This window comes from Manacus candei, unplaced genomic scaffold (genome assembly GCF_025592945.1).
Source record: "Manacus candei isolate 608988 ecotype Guabito, Panama unplaced genomic scaffold, ASM2559294v1 h1tg000046l, whole genome shotgun sequence".
NCBI lineage: Eukaryota > Metazoa > Chordata > Aves > Passeriformes > Pipridae > Manacus > Manacus candei.
Window position 1 is genome coordinate 558,774 of NW_026138094.1, and position 19,911 is coordinate 578,684.

Here is a 19,911-nt window from a genome sequence, read left to right on the forward strand (position 1 = left end):
CGCGCGCGCCTCCCCCTCCCGCCCCCGACCCCCGCGCCAGGTGTGCGCGCGCCCGGCCCCCTCCCAGCGCGCGCCACGGCGCCTGCGCGCGCGCGGGGGCGGGGCCGCCGCCCTCCCCTCAGGGGCACCGTCGGGGCTCTCGCCGTTCCCCTTCCAGCGATCGGGGCACGAAAGTTCCCGGGGTTTAACGCCATAAATCTGTGTTTTCCCCTCTCTGGGACCAGCCCCGGCGTGGCTGCGGGACCTGCGTGTGCTTCGCGTGTGAAAACAGGGGAAAGCAAACGGTTCGGCACCAATCCGGGTATCCTCGCTGTGTGCCGAGCCCGAGGATGTGGGAAGCGAGAACTCCCTACGCCGTGTGCTGCTGGGAAGCGCAATCCACTACGACCGAGGAAACCAAAATCGCGCTAAATGTGTAAAAATAACTTGTGGAAACTTGTTTTCTTGGGGGGTAACTCCGCTGCTCCGTCTGGGATGTCGCCCCTCCTAATAATAAACGTGTTTTTCGAGCGTAAATAAACGTGAAGAAAAGGCCAAACATGCTCCGAAAAGGCAAATGAAATGTACTTTCATCCTCCTGGGGGTAATTAGTTTTATACAGCATTTGCCATTCAAATCCCAATCATTGGAATGCCACATCATTACCAGCCGGTTCCAGTCCTACTGTTGGATCCTTCTGCTTACAAAGGACACAATAAGAGCTATAAATATACATTCCTCCTTCATTAATCATATGGAGTGTACCCTTATATTTTTCCATCTCAGCTTGTTGCCCACTAAATTATATTTTTACAACGCACACGCTGTCCTTGCTCATTTTATTATTGACTAATTGAATCGTCTCTTTCAGGACATAAATTATGTAGGACCAGTGCTCGAGGTAACCTGGAGATAACCGGACCCCTGGGGCACTGCGGGACATGAAACGAGGGTACATCCCCACAAAAATGTGTTGCAAAATGTTCTAAAACTAGTTTTAAATCATTTGTTCCCCAAAAAATCCAGGCTTTTACACCGGGTGTATGACTCCTGCTAAGGAAAGTTTCCCTGGATAACCTCGGTGCGTGCGGCGAGGGTGTCCCTCTTGTTGCAGGCAGCTCTATATTCCCGTGAAATCACCCCTGATCCAGCGGGATTTGCAGATTTGTTGGTGGAGAGGGTTTTCTGCAAGGCAGTGCTGGCACAGCCCACAGTGCCCCAAAGCCAGGTGTGGGGCTGGCCGTGCACAGGGACACAGGGATGCACGAATTAAACACTGACGTGACTGCAAAGCACCAGCTAGTACAGGTGTCTGAAGCGTTTCTCCTTGTGAAACTTGCTTCATTATTTTATGTTTCTGTCAGGAAACAGGGGGTTTGGCCACTAAAAATATCCCGGAGCATTTTCACAATGGAATAATTACCTCCTCAGAAGGATGTTTGGGTTTCTCCACCTTACCCTTGCCGAGTTACGCTGCTATCTGATATGCCACAAGGATTACCAGCAACCAGCTGCAATTTATCCTGAAAATGGAAGCAGCGATTAAAAGGCAGGACTGGTAGTGTAACTTCTATTAAGCTGGTTAGGAATTCCCATCATAAAATCCTACCCTCAGTCGCATTTAATAGGGCCAGAGCAACCGCTGTGCTGAAATTTAAGCATCTGATGTTCGTACCTCAGGTTAAATTATAAACTTTTCCCCTTTTGTTCTTTCTGTCAGGGACTGTTGAATTTGTAGACGAGAACAGTCACCTTGTCAGAGGTGTTCCTTCAAGCCCCACAGTGAAAACCCCCCTGAAAATCCCACTGGTGCTCTGGGGAGGCTTCCCAGTGCTTCCGTTGCCCTGCAGTTCCATCCTCATCTCAGCCCAGGGCTGTGGGAGTCAGAGCTGGACCTGCACTTCCAGTTCCCTGCTGCTCTGGACCATGCCAAGGCTGCAGGTAGGAAGGGCGAGCAGGGAACTTGTCCTTCCAGTCCTCTGGGGAAACATGGAGCAGGAAGCTCCTTCAGTAACACACAGTGGGGACAGGAACTGGATTTGGGACAGGTAAGTTGGCAGGCACGGAGGGTCTGGAGAGAGACAGATTCTCCAGGGCAGTGGAAGGGAACAAGGAGCTGAAAGGAAAAACAGGTCTGCCTGGAGGGAGGGATAAAGCAAAGCTCATAAGGAAGTCTGGAAGCCAGGCTGTTGGGAGAAGAATTAAAAACAGAGTGGGAATGGGAGAGAATTTCCGGGAGGAGGAACATGCAGCTTAGGGGCACCCAGGGCTGTCCATACAGTGTCTGAGGAAGAACTTGCTGGGCACAGGGATTGGATGAGAGAGCTGCAGTGGGATGAGGGAGGAGGACCCCTAGTTTGGGTGTGGGATGCAGCAGGGACAACGGGAAGAGGGAATTCACTAGGGGCAGTGATGTAGGAATGGGAGTGACAGAGACTGAGGGAGGGAGGCAGAGCAGAAAGGTGAGAATTTAGGAATGGGAATGAAGACCAACTGGAAAACTGTTGGCAGCAGGTGTCTGACACACACTGAGAACGTTCCTCGTCCCCTTTGAGTGCTGGAGTGTGTGCCAACCACTACATCCCTCATACAGGGAGTGTTTCCACATTGCTGATGGCCTGCATCTCTGTCAGCACAGGATTAAATTGCTGGGCTTTCTAAGGGTATCTCTAGATTGAAAAGACATACATATTTATTAAAACAACAGTAGTCAGGCTGCAAAGGAACACACTCCCCAGTTATCAAACACCGGGATAAAGGCAGCCAGTGCAGAAGGATAAGCCTGGCTCAGATACTGAACCAAGGCCAGGGAACCCAGGCAAGTGCCTCAACAACTTCCACTTAATTTGCTGTAAAAATCAGATGTAGGTATGTTATGCACCCTGAGAGGAACTGCGGAGTGAGCAAGCACAGCACTGTGGGTGGGAAGGGGTGACTGCTGCTCCAGAAAAGGGCCTCAGTCCTTAAAGAGAGCCTGCCCAGCACTGCACTAGTTGTGCAGTCAGCACTGCCCAGGTGCCTGGGCTGACATTTTAAAGCGTGATCTGCAGAAGTGAAGAGCACTTGCAGATAAATCTGCAATAGCTGAGAATGTATTCAAGTTCTGACTCAATTGGATGCTTCAGCATGTTCTATTTTCTGACAAAATCAGGGCATCGAGTATTTCTAATTAGATCTCTAAAATGAAAAGAGATTTTTGTATTATTCTGTCTGTGCGCCCGAGTTCCTCGTCTGTAAAATAAGGGCAACACCAGTTCTCACTCCAGCGTTGGGAAAATGAATTAGAGTTTGTGAAGCACTTGGATACCATAGTGATGAGTCCCATGAAAAAGCTCAGGAGGAAATGAATAAATCTGTCTTCAGAACAATATTTGAATAGTGTGCTGTAAATAAAGCACAGGCCACACAGTGAACAGCGAGGAGAAAATAAAGTTATTGCTTGGTGAGCACAGTCTATTCTGTAGAACGAGCGAGGCCGGGAACCTGTTGAAAGAACAGCGTGTGATCTAATCACAATTAAATACTGGATCATAATGCAAATGCACAAAAGGGACAAATTACAGTCGCACAGGCCACCTTAATGTTGGTAATTCTAAACTTTTGGACTCTTGAATTGAAAAAACCACCACTGTTAGGCTGCAAAGGTGTAACAGATGTGTATAAATGATTTCCTCGCCCTTCAGTAGTAGGAGACAATATATTTACTTCTTCTACCTCAGTCATTTAAGTGGAAAAAGTGTTTCTCTCTTCTTGGAGATATCTCAGCCTTACAGCCCAGATTTACTGGTGTCACTCACACACTGGTGATGTACAGATTTAAATCCAGAATTCACCTTCTTTGGCAGTCTGTGCGTGATCATCAGAGACAGACAGTTCTCCAGAGAGAAATCCAGAGGAGGACCTTCATTTCAGTGATTAAAACGTTGTGTTTTGCTTGGAGTGCTTCCCATTCCAGACCAGCCCACCGGTTTTGGTGGAGAGGCAAGGTTATGGAACAACAACTCCCCTGATCTTCCGTGACTCCTCAGTCCCGAGGCTACACTGAGCCTTCCCGACTCCTGCTGAGACTTGGAGCCGCTTCAGAGCGGCTGCAAATTGCACTGGGTTATCTGTGGCCCACAAGAAGGGTGATGGAATTAGGATTCCACTGTTCAGTGCCACTCTGGCTATGCCTGTTTTTCTCACCGTGATTTCTCTATTGCTTAGCAGGATGTGAGGTGACACTGAGTCGTCACACCAATTTATTGTTATCCAGAGAATTTTCCATTACTGGGCATCCTCTAGCAGCTAGTTAAGGCAATTTGGGGAGAAGAAGGGGCTGCAGCACAAATAAAGATGTGCTTCATTAAGTTTAAGACTTAGAGCTATGAGATCCCTTCAGTTTAACCTGCTGTGCTGCCTCCCCCATGTGTGAGGCATCAGCTCCATCCACGGACAACTCCTGGCAACGATGACCTGTTCAATTATTCCTGTATAGATCTCCACACTGACTCCAGCACCAGAGCCCAGCGAGGTGTGCTGGCTTTCATCATTCAGTAGGGGCTGGATTTATTTTTTTTTTCATTTATTTTTCACATTTATTGGTCACAGGTGTGGTTTTGCAAACTGCTCTGAGGTTAAAAGTCACCCTCCGGACTTTGCCGAGCAAATTCTGGGTTAGCAGGCCACGTGCCAGAAACCCTCCAACCCCAGCACGTACCTCTGTCATTCCTGATGTCAACAGCAATTCCAGCTCCTCGCTGGAGTCAGAGAGGGTCACAAGTGGAAGCAGACTTTCCAATCACTGAGGTGAGCTCCCTGGGAAGTTTGAGAGGGAGATGGAGCTCCCTGAATCCGTGGTTAACGGAGTCTGAAACACGAGCAGGGCAGTTGGTGTGAAATGCTTTTAAAGCCTTCTGTGTCTGAGGGAGGGAGCTGCTGAGGTCTAATCCAATGTTTGTTTATTTAGGGATTGCAGAGCTAGATAGAGGGAACCTAGAATCCAAAATGCAGGGTTTACTGGAATCCAATCCACAGTTTAAAGGAAAAGAATTATCTATTTGTTATTAGGATGTGCATAATGATGTGGGATATGGCCCTTCTCTCCAGAAGGAGAGAAACCCAGGTAACACTCAAGGGGAAATCCTGATGTCATTGCAGTCAATGGGATTTTTGCCATCCACATAAGCAGGGAGAGATTCCTCTCTGGAAGCCTGTCCTGGGGTGACATAGTGCCACAGGCGTTCACAGTGTTTTCAGTGACACTGTGGGTGGTATTTTTCTGGTTTGGTGGTTGCCATTAGTGTTGTTCTCAGGTGAGATCATTCCTGGGGACACACTGACCGCTGAGTCTCCATTCTTCTTCCCCACAGGCCGTGCCCTCACTTTTCAAGTGTCCCAATGTCTCCCTGAGCTACTGCATCTCATCTTTGGCCTGAAAGACTTTGCACATCCAGTGAGAGGAGACAGATGGTCCATGGCCTCTCGTGCAAACAGGATCAGCCTCCTCTGCAGCTCAGAAACCACATAAGCCAGGCGAGGATTCCAGGTGGTGTTTATCCCAAAGCATTTCCAACAATCCCACAAGAATGTTAATTACTGACACCAATAATCTTGTTCTCATTCATATAATGGGAGTGCCTAAAGGTCTTACCTGAGGTTGGGTCCTGTTGTATTAGACACCGTAGGATCACACAGGGAAAGCAAATCCTTTCCCCAGAGAGGTTTTAGTCCAGGTTATCCTGACAGGAAAGCAGAACCACAGAAAGGTGTTGTGAGTCACCAGAGGTAGAGCAGCAGGTCCACATTTCACATCTCCCAAGTCCCAGTGCTCTGTAAACACCATCACATTTTCTCCTGGTGTCTGTGCCAGGAGGGAAGTCTCCGGGAAGTGAGACTGCAGCAGTCTGAGAGAATTCAAAATGGAGAGGAAAATCATGGAGAGGAGAAAGGATAAAAAAAAAAGAAGAGAATTGATGCTTAGCACAAAGAAACAGTCATTTGCCTCTGGGTTTGGAAAACCAAAGAAACAACCTTAGACCAGCAGCAGAGGATGCCTGGAAAATGCAGAGCCCAGCACACCTTACAGACAAACAGCAGCACAGCCCTTTTCTGTGTGTTACCTGAAAGGCCCAGCTGATGGATCAGGTGGATCAGATGAGCTGATGGATCAAAAGTTCACTGTGGGATCATTTGGTGGGAATCCTTCGCTCCCCTCATTCTTGGCACGTGGCAGGTTCTCCCCATTCCCCCCCCACACACACACACAGCCCAAACACCCTGCACTCACTGACAGGAGGCCAAGGCACCCTTCCCAAGGGCTATGGAACACAGTCATCCCTCTCCAGCTCTGGTACCAACCAACTGGTCAGGGGGCTGGTCACCTGCATTTGGGGACTCCTGGAAATGGAAAGAAAAAGCCACGTTACCCGTGTGAGACACGAATGGATCAGCCAGAGTTAGATGAGCAGGTCCAGGCATAAAGCTTGAGACCAAATAGATTTGACTGTTGTGTCAACACCTACAACTCCCACAAGTGTCCTTTGCTCTTGGCCTGTATCTCAGAGCACGACTGAGTGTTTAAAACTGAATATACAGATATAATGATTCCAGGGGCCCCTGTTTGAAAAGAGTGGCTCAAGTGTCCCTATGCTCTGAATGGCAGGGGCTGGAGGCACAGAGCAGTATTAGAATCTTGTGACAGAACAGCAAATGTGAACAAAATTACCTTAGTCCTCTAATTGAACAGTTCAAAACCAGTCATTGCTATGATGTAGTGACAACAGGGAGGAGGAGCTGCAGAAGCAGGAAAGAATAAAGACATTGGACAATAGCTTGGGAAAGGAACAGAGTCCCTGGAATGATCTTGTTCCTGCACTCTCAGACAGCCCTTTAAAGTCAGAGTTTTGGCTCTGCTTCCTCTAACTGGAATTCTCCTCCAAACCTCATCACCCCTTCAAATGCAGGGAAGGAATTTCCTATAAATATAGTGGATTTTTCATGGAAGAAATATCATACTTCATTTTTACCATGCCATCTGAAAGAGGGACAAGCTCGAACAGTTGTAAAATTAAACTTTTCATAACGAGACCTTGTTTAGACAGGGCTTCAACTCCCCACGCTCATAAGGTGCCCCTGAAGGACCCTGGAGTCCTGAGGGACTTGTCTTTCACCACAGGGTCTGTGCCTCCCAAAGCCCCTTCCTGCCAGGAAAGGTTGTGCTGCAGCACTGGGAGTGCTGAGAAAGTCCAGACAAGACCTTGGTGATGTAGCTGTCAGAGAGAGCATGAAGGCCTCTTCCCAGGGAGCAACAACAGGGACACAGCCCTCATTTCCTAAGGAGAGACACAAGCTTTGTTCCAGCAGTTTCTAGTTTGAAAGCAGAGCTACACCTTGACTCGTTCTGCATATATTTTGTTTTTAAATCGTTTCTAACCTCTTGCAATTTTTAAGCATCTCCAAAACCAGGGCAGATTAGCCAACATTCCTTCCTAGTGCTCAGCAGTCCAGCTCCTTACCTCCATCAGGGCCATCTGACTCCTTCTCAGCTGCAGGACTGAGCAACGTGGGCACACAGGGACAGTTTGAAAAGCAAGGAACACGTGTTGTGCCGAGGAATGGTGCTGCACTGACAGCTCCAGCACATAAAACATGGGCAGCCTTCACCCAGGTGAAGTTTCACTCACTCAAGCTGCCAATCTGGCACTTCTCACACACATTCATTTGACTTTCTTTTCTTGTTGTTTGTTTAAACATCCCTTCAGGGGAACAGGTCTGGAAAAACACTGTAATTCTCCCACCTTTCCATGCTCCTCCCAGGTGATCAAAGCCAGGAGGGCTCCGATGGGATGTGGGATGTGAAATGCAGGTGATGGTGAACCCTGGGATCTCCCTGGATCTCCCTGACAGGCATATTGGGATCTCCACAGCTGCTGTCACACTGGGGTTTTACCACATAGTTTTACTCCCTTAGTACCTGAACGGCAGCTTTAGAAATCAAATTACAGTGTGAGTGCTACAGGCTGCAGCCCCTGACTGAGCCCCTAAATCAGACTAATTGAAACAACAAATATGCCTGAACAGCAGCTCCCTAAGAAATGTCCTTACAACGCTCTGCTTTCACTCCTGAGGGAGCCTGACGGGACTTATTGACTGCCTGGGATTTCTGCGACTGCCTGTGAAGTTTATTGATTCTAAGAAATATGAAATGTGCTTCAAAGAGCTCAGAATGTGACTCTGTGTCCAAGTGAGACACAAAGGCTCTCAGAGATCCCGAACAGAGCAGAGGGAAGGGCAGGGAAGGAAAGGCTGTGAGCTCACACCGACAGGGATTGGTGGGGTTGGAACATCTCTGCCCCAAAAAGAGGTGAAAGTGCTGATCCACCTCCCAGTGACCAGGGACCACCACACTGTGCACGTTGCTCAGGCTGCTGCTCCACCTGCCCCCCCTCCAATAACACACATTTTTGAGGGATGCTCTTAGAAGGACCAAGGGTTGAAATGGCATTTCCTTCTCCCAGTGCTGGCAGGGAAATCCCAGAGGAAAATCCTCTCATGCTGTACAGGCAATGGACATTTTTTGCACAAGGAAGGTGCCTTCACATCCCCAAAGCTAAAACAGCTAAAAAAGATCACTACCAAAAACCGGAGGGAATTTAGATGCTCAGAACAAATTTACATTGCTAAAAATGGGGGATTGGTAGAGAAAGAAGTTCGGGCTATGAGAAGTTATCAGAAGTGCCCTTCATTTCTGAAAGCACAGAAGTGTAGGTGTTCAACAGAAATCAATTTGTCAAAAAGACAACAACAGTGTTCCAACACCTACAGTGGGGGCTGAGCAGAGATTGAGGTTTCTGTCTGTGCCATTGGAACATTTAGATTCTATGAAGCAAAGCAGTGGCATTTTTCGGCCACGAGCCCTTTGAGGCAGGCAACAAATAAGAGAGGTTTGACAGAGGGAGAAAAGGTTTCTCACAAATCTCATATTTTCCCAGTCCCAAATGGCTGCAATCTGCCTCTAACCCCTCCTTCAGGCTGATGGCTGCTCCAGGATCTGTTGGGTTTGTCCTTTCAGACGGGAGTCTGGTGTTTTCCTGCTGACCTCCCACCCACTCACCAGCAATCAGTAGCACTCAGCTGCTCCTCTGGGGTGTCATTGCGGTGTCCACCACTTCTCAGGCTGCCAGGACATTCTGGGAAGCACTGCCTTTGGACAAGGCAGCATAAGGGAAGACAAGGAATAGTATCACTGACGTTTCTTTCATGTTTACTGCTACTACTGCTGTCAATGTGTGTTTTCGCTCATGGGCTATACTTAGCTTGGAAAGAAAGCTGTGAAACACTACCACTGACATACCTCAAAAACACTACTGTTCTCTTATTCACTTTTTTTTTTTTAATTGCATCCAATTTCAGGCAAATGCAGCAGCCCATGGGGTGTGGAGCCTCCAGAACCCCCCTGCAGAAGTACCTGCTGTGCACAGGGAGCAGTGGGAACTCGCACATGGAGCAGGACAGATCCCTTACTGGGAGCAATTTCCACACCAGAAAGATGAAGTTGTTCCTGTTCCTGGCCACAGGCAGTTCTGACACATGAAAGGTTTTACTAATTTTCCATCGAGGCAGGTGAGTGATGCCAACCCTGTTAGATGTGACAAAGCCAAGAAATCTTGCACTTCACCTAAAACTGACACCAAATTGAAGGAGGGAAGGGTTAGATGGGAAAGAATCCTTCCCTGTGAGGGTGGGGAGGCCCTGGCACAGGTTGCCAGCTGTGGCTGCCCCATCCCTGGAAGTGTCCAAGGCTGGGTTGGACAGGGCTTGGAGCAACCTGGGCTAGTGGAAGGTGTCCCTGCCCATGGCAGGGGGTGGGACTGGATGAGCCTTAAGGTCCTTTCCAACCCAAAAGGTTCTGGGATTCCACGATTCTGTGATCAAGAACATGGGAATGCCAACACAGCTCCAGTGTGGACATTCCCTGTCTGGATTTCATGGGCCTGGGGCGGGTGGGGTGACACTGCAGCAGGAGGGTACAAACCACAGCCTGAAAGATAAATGGATATTAATTAATTAAAGTTGAACACCAACTTATGCACTGCTAGGAACTTAATTAACACTCCCCCAAAAGCCACCTGCAGACTTTTGGAACTGAGCAGTGGCACAGCTCTGAGTCAGCCCCTACACTGGGGACCTTCCCTCTGACCAAAGGGATCCCTTGTTAAATGTGTGGGGAAACACAGGCAGCAAAAGGGATGGTCTGGAAAGTCAGCAGCACATACAGTTGTGTTGGAAGGCCTTGCTCACATCAGAACACCTTCCCCAGGCACCTGAACAAGAGAATGTGGATTTAAAAACAAAAAATAGGGAAGGCTGCCCACGGTGCTGAGTAAACCTGAATGGAGCACACCCACCTTAAAGCTCATCTCCCATATGGAATTTTTACATGGAGTACAGCTGACACCAGAGGAAGGGGTGAAAAGGCTCCCAGCTCTGTGAAAGATAAGAGGAAATGCAGAACTGACAGCAGTGGACACTCATGGGTCACCAGAGAAAGGGGAAAAGCACAACCCTTTGTGATTACAGTCAAACACAAATAAATAGGTTGGAAAAGAACACTTTCTATTTCCTGCAAGCAGTAAAGTTTGGGGGGAAATGGCCTATGCCAAATATTTCTCTCTGCTGGAGGCACCAGCAGGGCTCTGACAGGCACGTTGGAAAACAGACCATACGTTTGTGCATATTCCACAGCCCCCATGGGAAACATCATTCCTCAGGCTGCAGTTGGGGCTGTTTGGCACTTGAACTGTTCCAGGGGCTTTGATAGCCCAGGATCTGAGTAGCTGATGTTTTGTTCTGAGGGAAAAGAGCAGAAGCACATGACCAGAAGCTCTGATCAGCTATTGAAAGACCCAGACCTGCAGAGCTCAACCAACACAACTCCTTTGTAATGGAAATGCCATACCTAGGCATGAAATTAGGAAAGCAAGGAGTACAAGCACATTACAGGAAGATTGAAGTCATCCCTGGAATTCCTGCCCCAGCAGAAAAGGATGCAAAGTTAAGACACCTCTGAGTAGTGAACTGTCGACCTGATTTAGCTGCCCAAGCAATCAATGACGGATCTTTAGGAGTGTTCAGCTGCCCTAACACACAGATCTTCCCAGGAAAACTGAAAGGAGCTAATTAATAGCCCCAGATAAACAGGATGAAATGCAAAGCTGGACATAGATCTTTACAGACCGGTGCTGACTGTGCTGAATTCTCTCCTTGCACTCCCACTGCTGACCCCAGTGAGGCAGAAAGATTAATCTTGTACAAAAAGCTTTTCCTTTAGACTTTTTGTAAAGCACTTTTAGGCTCTCTGCTCGAGTGTTTCCCCTGGTTGCAATTAGAGGTAGTTTAGTCTTTGCTTACAGTCTTAGCTGGGTGTAGTTTTGCTCTCCCCATCCCCTTCTAGAGGAACCTGAAGTGACACCTCTCTGTCCTTACTCCTGTGACTGCTAAGAGGTGAATTCCCTAATAAACCAGACTGTTTACACTCCAGATGGACTATGTTCATGCCAGTGGGGCTGCCCCATTTGCAGTGCAGGTTGGAACCCTCTGGTGCCCCAAACTCCAGCGAGGTAATGATGCTACTTAGAGTTAACACACAAATCCCTGGGCAGGAGATGCTGAAGAGTCATGCAAATAAATCCTCTTTGTTCCGAAGAGGTGCAGGGTAAGGACCCTCACAGGAGCTTTAGGAGGAGTTTCAAGGCTGATCTTGAACACAGGATGCTTCCTGGGTAACATCCTGGGGGTCATTTGGCCTGTTCTAGAAAAGGTAAAAAGACATGACTTTGCTTTGAGGACTGCACTGCACTCACAGGGCATCCACCAGCACCCCAGGGCAGTGGAAGAAGATACCACCCTCCTCCACCAGACCAAGGTCATTTTGATCCAACCATTTTAGGGAGAAGACCAGTCTTGCCATCAGGAAAGGTCTGTCTGGGAAGACATACCCTTGAGTGCCTTTGAGAAGGCAGAAGTTAAATGCCCAGAATTGAGAGTGTGCCTTGCAGAGGCAGCTCCTGCAGCAGGGAAAGCTGAGAGCAGGTTTTTCAGGATCAGGACTTTGGACTAAGGTAACTAAGTTTTGTGTAAATGTCCCTTCAGATGTCTGCTTGGATCCAGCCCTAAGTCTCCCTCTTTCTTGCAGTAGGGAACAGTAATACTGCTGTGGTGTTTCCCAGTGTCACTGTTAAACAAGTGATTCCTCTTCAGGACCCAGGGGGGAAGGTCTGGCACAAAAAAGCTTCTATTTTGTAACTAAAAGGTTAAAGAGGACATCAGATAACAGGGGCAGCCTGAGGGCACTGAGAGGATTCAGAAAATCATAGAATCCCACACTGGTTTGGGTTATAAGGGACCTTAAGCTCATCCTGTTCCATCCCCTGGACACCTTCCCCTATCCCAGGTTGCTCCAAGCCCCGTCCAACCTGGCCTTGGACACTTCCAAGGATGGGGCAGCCACAGCTTCTCTGGGCAACCTGTGCCAGGGCCTCCCCACCCTCACAGGGAAGGATTTCTCCCCAGTATCCCATCTAACCCTGGGATTCAGAGAGATGTTATGTGCTTAAGAAAGGTGAATCTTGAGCTCCAGGGCTGCAGCTCCAGGAGGTGCCTTTCTTTATGGAAGCTAAGGATCATTAAAACCTTCCAAAGAACAACCATAAGATCCAGCCAACACTCCCCCTTCTCCCAGCTCCCACTTCCTAACACAGCCCCTTTGCTGAGGAGGAGGAGCAGGGCTGTGCTTGGCCTGATTTGGAAGGGAGACATGAACCCCACTGTCTGGGATCTGGCATTATCCAGCTGCACCTCAGTCCTCCCTGACCCATCACTCTAGTGACCCAAAAATCCTGGATAATAAATAATATTTGGAGTTGTCAGGTCATTCATCTACACAAAAATCTATCAGTGGTGTGCTTAAGGATATTACCAGAGAAGCCAGGAATGTTCTTGGGATTGGAGACCAGTGGGCAGAACATTTTTTGGAGGCCCACACAAAAACTGTTGGGTTGTCCCGAGCCAATGTCACGTCCCAGAAGGACATCAGAGTCAGCACTTTCACTGCTGAAACTACCAGCAACCAAGAGAAATACATTAAATATTGGTGGGAATACTGAGAAATAACAAAAACTAGTCCAGAAACCACAGTGGTATGTGCTCGAGGACATGCCCAGGCACGTGTGTGCAGCCTGTCCAAGGGACCCGTGGTCATCCCAGATCCTGGCTCATGAGCCACATCCAGTCCCTGAAACCTTCCACTGCCCTGAACTCCTCCTGTAAAAGGGAGTTTCATGAACCATTTTAAAGCTCTAACAGCTTGGTTTGAGCTCAGCTTCACTCCTGGACTGACAGGTATTTGAGAAGCTGCAAAGATTGTGAGATCATTCTGGGAGAGAAAACTCCCCCCAGGCATCCCCCCACACTCTGTGCCCACAAACCTGCCTTCAGGACTCATGGTCCATCCTGCAGCCTGGAGTCTGAAAGATGAGCAGGGCATGGAAAGAGCAAGTGGGAACCTCTGGAAACCTGAAATGCTCATGGGACTTGAAGAAGGGGGAGAGCACGAGCACTGGCCCCTTGTCCAAAGGCTGCACATCAAAACCCCCAATCACTTCTTATTCCAGCACTGAGGAACTCAGTGGAGTCAGCACTGGGATTTAATTGCTGGAAAAGGAGGAAACTCCCATTTGCCTGCACAAAGATTGGGAGTTTTCTTCCTCTACTCCAGTGGAAGTTTAATCCAACCTGTGTCCAATGGCCTGGTCACCAGTGCCTCTGCCAAGCACGAATCCAGCAGAGTGAGCTGGGTGTTGGGAAGAGACCTGGGCTGGACATCATACAACTTCATTTAGATCTCTCCTGATGGGAGAAATTGAGAACCAAAGATGTTCCCACCAAACCTACTCATCCAATTACTGGAGCACTTTGTGATATGGATCAGTGTAACACCCCGAGCTTTCCCAGGACAGAGCAGGAGTGTGCAGACACTGCACTTTTGGGAAGCATCAAGAGCCAGACACAGGAGCTTTGTGGCTTTTGTTCCTTGGTTCTGACTTGCTCTGACTCCTCACCTGCTCACCATTAACACCCCGTGGTGCAGTTGTGTTTGACGTCCCTGTAACAAACCCTGATTTATACGGCCCTGCAAATCCCTCCTCCTTTGTGTGGCCTTGGGAGCAGTGAGACAGGAATGCTGAAAGGGAACTCATTTGAATCACTCACTACCAAAGGAGCAGACACCTTCAAAGAGCCTTACCTTTGTGAATAAATGTCACCCTTCCCAAACAGTCAGGGTTTTTAATGAAATGGTGCTTTTGGGGGTCAGCAGAAGAAGACAAATACTCCAGTGAGCAGACTGAAAAACCCAGGTGAAAGCGTGACTGAGATTCACAGAGCTACAGAATAAAGGAGAGGAAGGATCCAGAGAAAAACCCAACGTGCTACATTCATCACTCAGTCATTCAACTACAAGGATTTGAGCAGCTGTCCAGTGAAAGGAGTTCACACTCCCTATTTTATGGTGTGTCTCTGATGCTTTTCCACATGGCAATGCAGCAGATGAGCCGTGCTCCTTTCTACACCCATTCCCTGTGGGAAATCTGCAAACCATCATCATCACTGATGCTCACTAATTTAGGATCCATGTCATAACATTCCCTGCCTCCAAAGCATGGCCACTACTTAACGCCCTGCTTGCTTTAGGACTGTGGTTTTCCTTTGGTCCGACGGGAACACCACGATTACGAGCTGCATGTGCCAGAGAGGCAGGGCTGGGTGGGGAAGGAGAAGGGAGGCTTCAGCTCAGCAATGATAGTACCTATTTTTGGCTCCTGGAGCCAAGCTGTGCTGCTCCCACTCTCTTCTGATGCTCCAACACGTGTCACTCGAGATGTCACCAATCCCTGGCAGTCACGACAGTCTGGGGTGCTGGGATTCAGCGTTGTGGGGGAGGGAAGACAAGCAGCAGTTTTTCTGAAGCCTGTGGCAGGAACAAACAGTATCGTGGTGACAGTTATTTGAATGTCAATATTTAGAGGAGGTGGGTTTTCAGTCCATTACAACACAGGATCTGTCCCTGGCTCTCCCTTCCATGGGGCTGCAGCAGGACATCCCCTCCTCTGGAACATCCACCCCTTGGGCAACCATGGTGATGTTTTAAGATCTGGCTAAACACGTTGCAAGACCAAATGGTCTCTTGCTCCACTGCCTGGGACCCATAAAGTACAAAGTACAGTGTAGCAGGAGTGAATTCACATCCCAAGTCTGTTTTACAGAACTACAGTGCTTCCTGGGGGCCACACAGTGTTTTCACAGCTCTCTAAGAGCTACAGTCCCCAATTCCCCTAAGTGACAACTTATTCACATCCCAGAACCCTCAGACAGCACCAGCCAAAGTCTCTGCTTGCATCCCCTGCTGCAGGTACCCCCAGTTCCCTCTCCATGGCTCTGCTGCAGGAGACAGCCCAAATCCTCTCTTGAGACTCAACACTCAACCTGGGCACCTCTCCATGGCCAAAGGGGCTCCCCACAGCCAGGCCATGCTCCCTCTTGCCCCAGCAGCCTGTTCCTGCCTGGCACCATCCCCTCAGTCCTGCTCAGACAACACTCAGGAGGCAGATGAGACAAAGCTGTGGCTGCCCCATCCCTGGAAGTGTCCAAGGCCAGGTTGGACAGGGCTTGGAGCAACCTGGGATAGTGGAAGGTGTCCCTTCCAACCCAAACTATTCTGTGATTCCAAATCCAGTGGGATCCAGGGGAAGACAAGGCAGAAGGTGAGGAGGAGCAGCTCCCCTTGGCACTGCTGCCAGAACACAGCCCAGCTTGGGCATCTCTGATGGGCAGCACCAGCACAGCCGGAGCCAGGCTGGCACTCTAGGAAAGCAGGGAACCAAAAGCCAGTCCTCTGGCTCTGCTGCTCACCTACCACAGGAACAGCTTTTCTTTCATCAGCTGCTTTCCTTCACTATGTTCTTGTTCAGCAGCCCATGCTGTCGAGGGGTTGGAAAGACAGAACAGCTTCTCCAAACACAGAGCAGTTATCTTTAGAAATGGAGCAGTGAAAGGAAACAACACCATGTAGACACTGTGAAAAGAAAGGGTTCACTACATTAAAAAAAAAAAAGTTACATTCTTGATCAAGGAACAAACCAGTCTGAATAGTCACAGTCACATTTTGCAGCCACATAACTCTTATTGTCTTTTGCTCTCCCAAACATCTGAAGATGAACATCTGAATCCTTTACATGAGAATCCCTTAGACCAGCTTAAACTGGCAGAAAATACTCAGCTGAGTATTGACTTGAAAAGATGGAGCGAGTTCAGACCTGAGCTACCAATCCCTGATTTTGGACAGGGGCTGGCACAGCTCAGCTCCCCTCAGGACTAGCCCCATCCTGGCTCCTGCCAGCCATGCACAGCCCCTGGGTCCTGCAGCTCCATCCTTTGAAAGAAAGGTTGCTGAAGGAGCACAGCACTATTTTATTTAATCACTGTAGAGTTTTGGTATCCACAGGAAAAAATTCCTGAAAGTAGAGTGTATTTTCAAAATCAGTGAGTACAGAGTGGTATAAAATGTCTGCTCTGCTTCTTTCCACTCCAGCCTGTGCCTTTGAAGTCATGGTAACAGCTTTTGGATCCGAACCCTCTGATGAGACTCCTTGATTTATTAGGTAAAACATCTGGAAAAAATGAGGACTTGTGGCAGTGTAAATCCTCCAGGAGCAGAGAAAGATCTCATCTGAGCAGCACTCCTGTCAAAAAGCAGGGAAACCTGAGCCCTGGCCACTGGCTTAAGGATGCTCCGAGGCTGCAAAGCTCAGAACGGGCCCATTCACGTTTTCCCCAGTGGCCCAGACCCAGCTGTGAGCAGAGGAACGTCCATCAGCCAACAGCCCTTGGAGCTGGGACCACGCCAGGGCTCTGCAATGGTTTGCATGTCAGCAGCAATCCTGCCCTTGGCATCAGGAAGGAGCTCCTGTTGTAAATCACGGCACACTGGGAGCACTATGGGATGTAAGTACCTGCCTCCCGCCCACAGAGACACAGGCAGCAGCCAAGCCCCACACACAGAGCGGGTGGAGAAGGGCCGGGGGACTTTTCCATCCCCCAGTTACAACAGGAATGTTGGGGTGACTTTTCCATCCCCCAGTTGTAACAGGAACGTTGGCTCCGGTGGAAGAAGAAAAGGACCAGCCTTGGATCAGGCTGCATGGGAAGTAATGAACCCTGTGCAGGTGACAAACAAGGAGACAGGCATTTTAGGCAGCATATTCCTTCTTTCATTTGGAATCAGCCTGAGGTAAGGCAAAGAAAAGAGAAGAGACAGGGAGCAGCAGAGCAGCTTGGTGTGCTTTGGAGTTCCTGCTAACAGCTCCTCCATGGAACCTGTGTGATGGGAAAACCTGTGTGTGAGCACCATGTGTGCATCTGTGCAAGGTGTTTGTTAGATGAGGGCAAAGGCAGAAATCAGGGAGGCACTTGACTCAGAATTATTTACTCTCTGCCTCCTCCACACAACAACCCGGGTTCCGAATTTCAGCGCTGATGCTCTGGGGAAAATCCCCTGAGAACCCTCCTATGACAGTTATTTTCCCATCTAAATCCCCCTTCCAGGAATTTGAATAACACAGTTCAAACACCAGCCCCGGTGCCAATGTGCTTTTTGGAGGGGGTTTAGGAGCGGGGGAGGAGGGGGAGTTTGGGGAGTATTTTTTTAATCAGATAAATTATTGCTGGGAAAGCAGCCACTTCTCTCCATTCAATTTGTACTCTATGGGGAATCCATCTAATACCCCTGCTCCGAGTGTGAAGCAGGACCAGTGAGATGCTGTATCCAACCAGGGAGGAAGGCAAAAGATGGGATGGAGTGCAGGGAATGAACAAACAACGGGAGGAAGGGACTCTGGGAAAGCCTGCAGAGAAGAAGGAAAGCCAAGGGGGGGTGTGTGTGCACCTCCTCAGCCAAGGGGGGAGGGAGGAAAGGGGTTTGCTTGTTCTGCTGGCAAATTGGAGCAGGCTCAGCGTGGCATGGGGTGGGATGGGACAGAGTGGGATGGGATGGGATGGAAAGGCTTGGAGCCATAAGGAGATTTTCACCTGTGGGGAGGTGAGGCAGTTCCAGGCAGGATGGATGATCCCATTGGGCACTGCTGGAGTTTGCAAAATGAGTTTAATGATTTCACACCATTCCCCAGTGGAACTGGGGATGTGCCAGTTCACCTCACCACTGCAGCTGGAACTGGTGGAGAGAAACCAAGGAGTGGGAGCAGCGATGGCTCCCAACACACAGGGTTCCAGCCGTGTCTGGGAATCCTGCCCTGCTGCCTGGACACACCTTTCATCCCAGTTTGTGTTCCCTGCTCCTTGCAAGCTCCACTGACTGAGGCTCCATCTCCACACATGAAGTGCTGTGTCCCAGGGAGCTCCTTGTCCAAACAGGGACACAGCTGGAGGTGGGGAGTGGAAACAGATGCTCAGAGGAGGGAAGTGATTTCCCTGAGCCCTCAGAGTGAGTCAGGGATCACACCCAGCCCAGAACCCACTGCCCCATGCAGGACTTGTTCTCTTTCATGTGCTCACACTGATTTAGTCCAGAGGCTTCCCACTCCAGCACTTCCCAGTGACTATAAATGCACACAGAGTTTTGAAAGAATTACAGGGTAATGGCACCTGAATGGGTGTCGTGGTGCACTTTCCTGGCCTTTTATTCTTCTTTATAACAAAGAATTAAAAGCTTTAGTGGGAGAGCTGGCAGTAAGCTCAGGAGACAGGGAGACTTCTGGGGATGATTTCCCAGATTCTGGGAGTGACTACAGTACAAATTATGGTGGAAAATAAAGGAACTGACTCAGCAGGAGGCAAAAGGGAACAAGTGGAAGAGTAACTCTGCTCTGGAAAGCTGTGAGGAGAATACCACACAAAGCAGAAAAGAGAAATAGGGCCAAAAAAAGAAATCAGACGTGTATTTCAGAGAGATTCCCTCTAACAGCCTGACTGTCCAGAAACTGCTGAGTGAGGGAACTGGGCCTTACAGAGAGCCCAGGGATTTTTGGCCCAAAACAAACAAAAGAGATGCTTTTAATCAGAGCTCATTTTCATCTGCCATCCAGGCCACAGGCTCTCACCAGTCCCCCACTCTCTCCCAGTCTAAGCAGTGTGAAAGTGTCATTCCTGACATTACACCTTCCTTTCCCAGGCAAAATTAATGCTTGAAGCAACACTGATCTGAACACATAATTAAACCCCCTCTAGCCCACCTACCAAATAAACTCATTTCCAGACTCCAATTAACCTCTGAGGTTATTACTTGGGATAAGAGATCTCCCTAGAAATGCCAGAACTGCTCATGCCAGGATGCAGTGAGCCCACTTGTTCTGCAAGTGTCAGGTTATGGGGATCACCTTAACCTTGGATCCTTGTCCAGCTGAGAGAGTCTCGGGAATAAAATTAATAACTTTCTGGCATTTTCTCCCTTTCTAAGAAATGGAGAAAGTGTTATCTCTTCCGCTCATAATTTTTCCTTGTACTTTGAGTCCCCAGACATACGCACTTTGTTAAAGCACTGCCTATTTCAGAGGCTTTATCCAGGACTGGATGAACTCCAGTGATAGGTATCCAAGCTGCTTTGTGCATTTAGTTGTCCCTAAATGTCTATTTTGGAATCTGTTCCAGATTCTAATCATTTTACATTAAGACTCAAGGACTCAGTAACCTCTCCTCTCCCAATCTCAAAAAAAAGAGAAACACCAACCCTTCAACCCTGGATCAAGCACAAACCTCTCCAAAATCCCAGCCTGGAGCCATCTTTCATCGGTCTCTGCTCTCCGTGACTCCTGCACTCCACAGGATCTGCAGAGTCTCCCTGTCCAGGGAAAGAACACACATGACATGAATCAGGACCTTTTC

At 48.9% G+C, this 19,911-nt stretch overlaps 1 long non-coding RNA gene across 6 annotated transcripts; it reads right to left on the reverse strand.

Annotated features, from left to right (window-relative positions):
* Positions 1-123: 123 nt before the first annotated feature.
* Positions 124-19,870, reverse strand: LOC127475103 (uncharacterized). Of its 6 annotated transcripts, none has more exons than XR_007906085.1 (7): positions 19,783-19,870; positions 15,928-16,090; positions 14,825-14,986; positions 9,074-9,163; positions 6,248-6,357; positions 5,612-5,699; positions 124-1,502 (listed from the first exon to the last, which is right to left on the reverse strand). It is a non-coding gene; the product is annotated as an uncharacterized LOC127475103 (long non-coding RNA). The 6 variants fall into 6 exon arrangements; XR_007906082.1 differs by having other exon boundaries at positions 6,081-6,357; XR_007906084.1 differs by having other exon boundaries at positions 124-1,336; positions 1,438-1,502; positions 5,612-6,357.
* Positions 19,871-19,911: the final 41 nt, after the last annotated feature.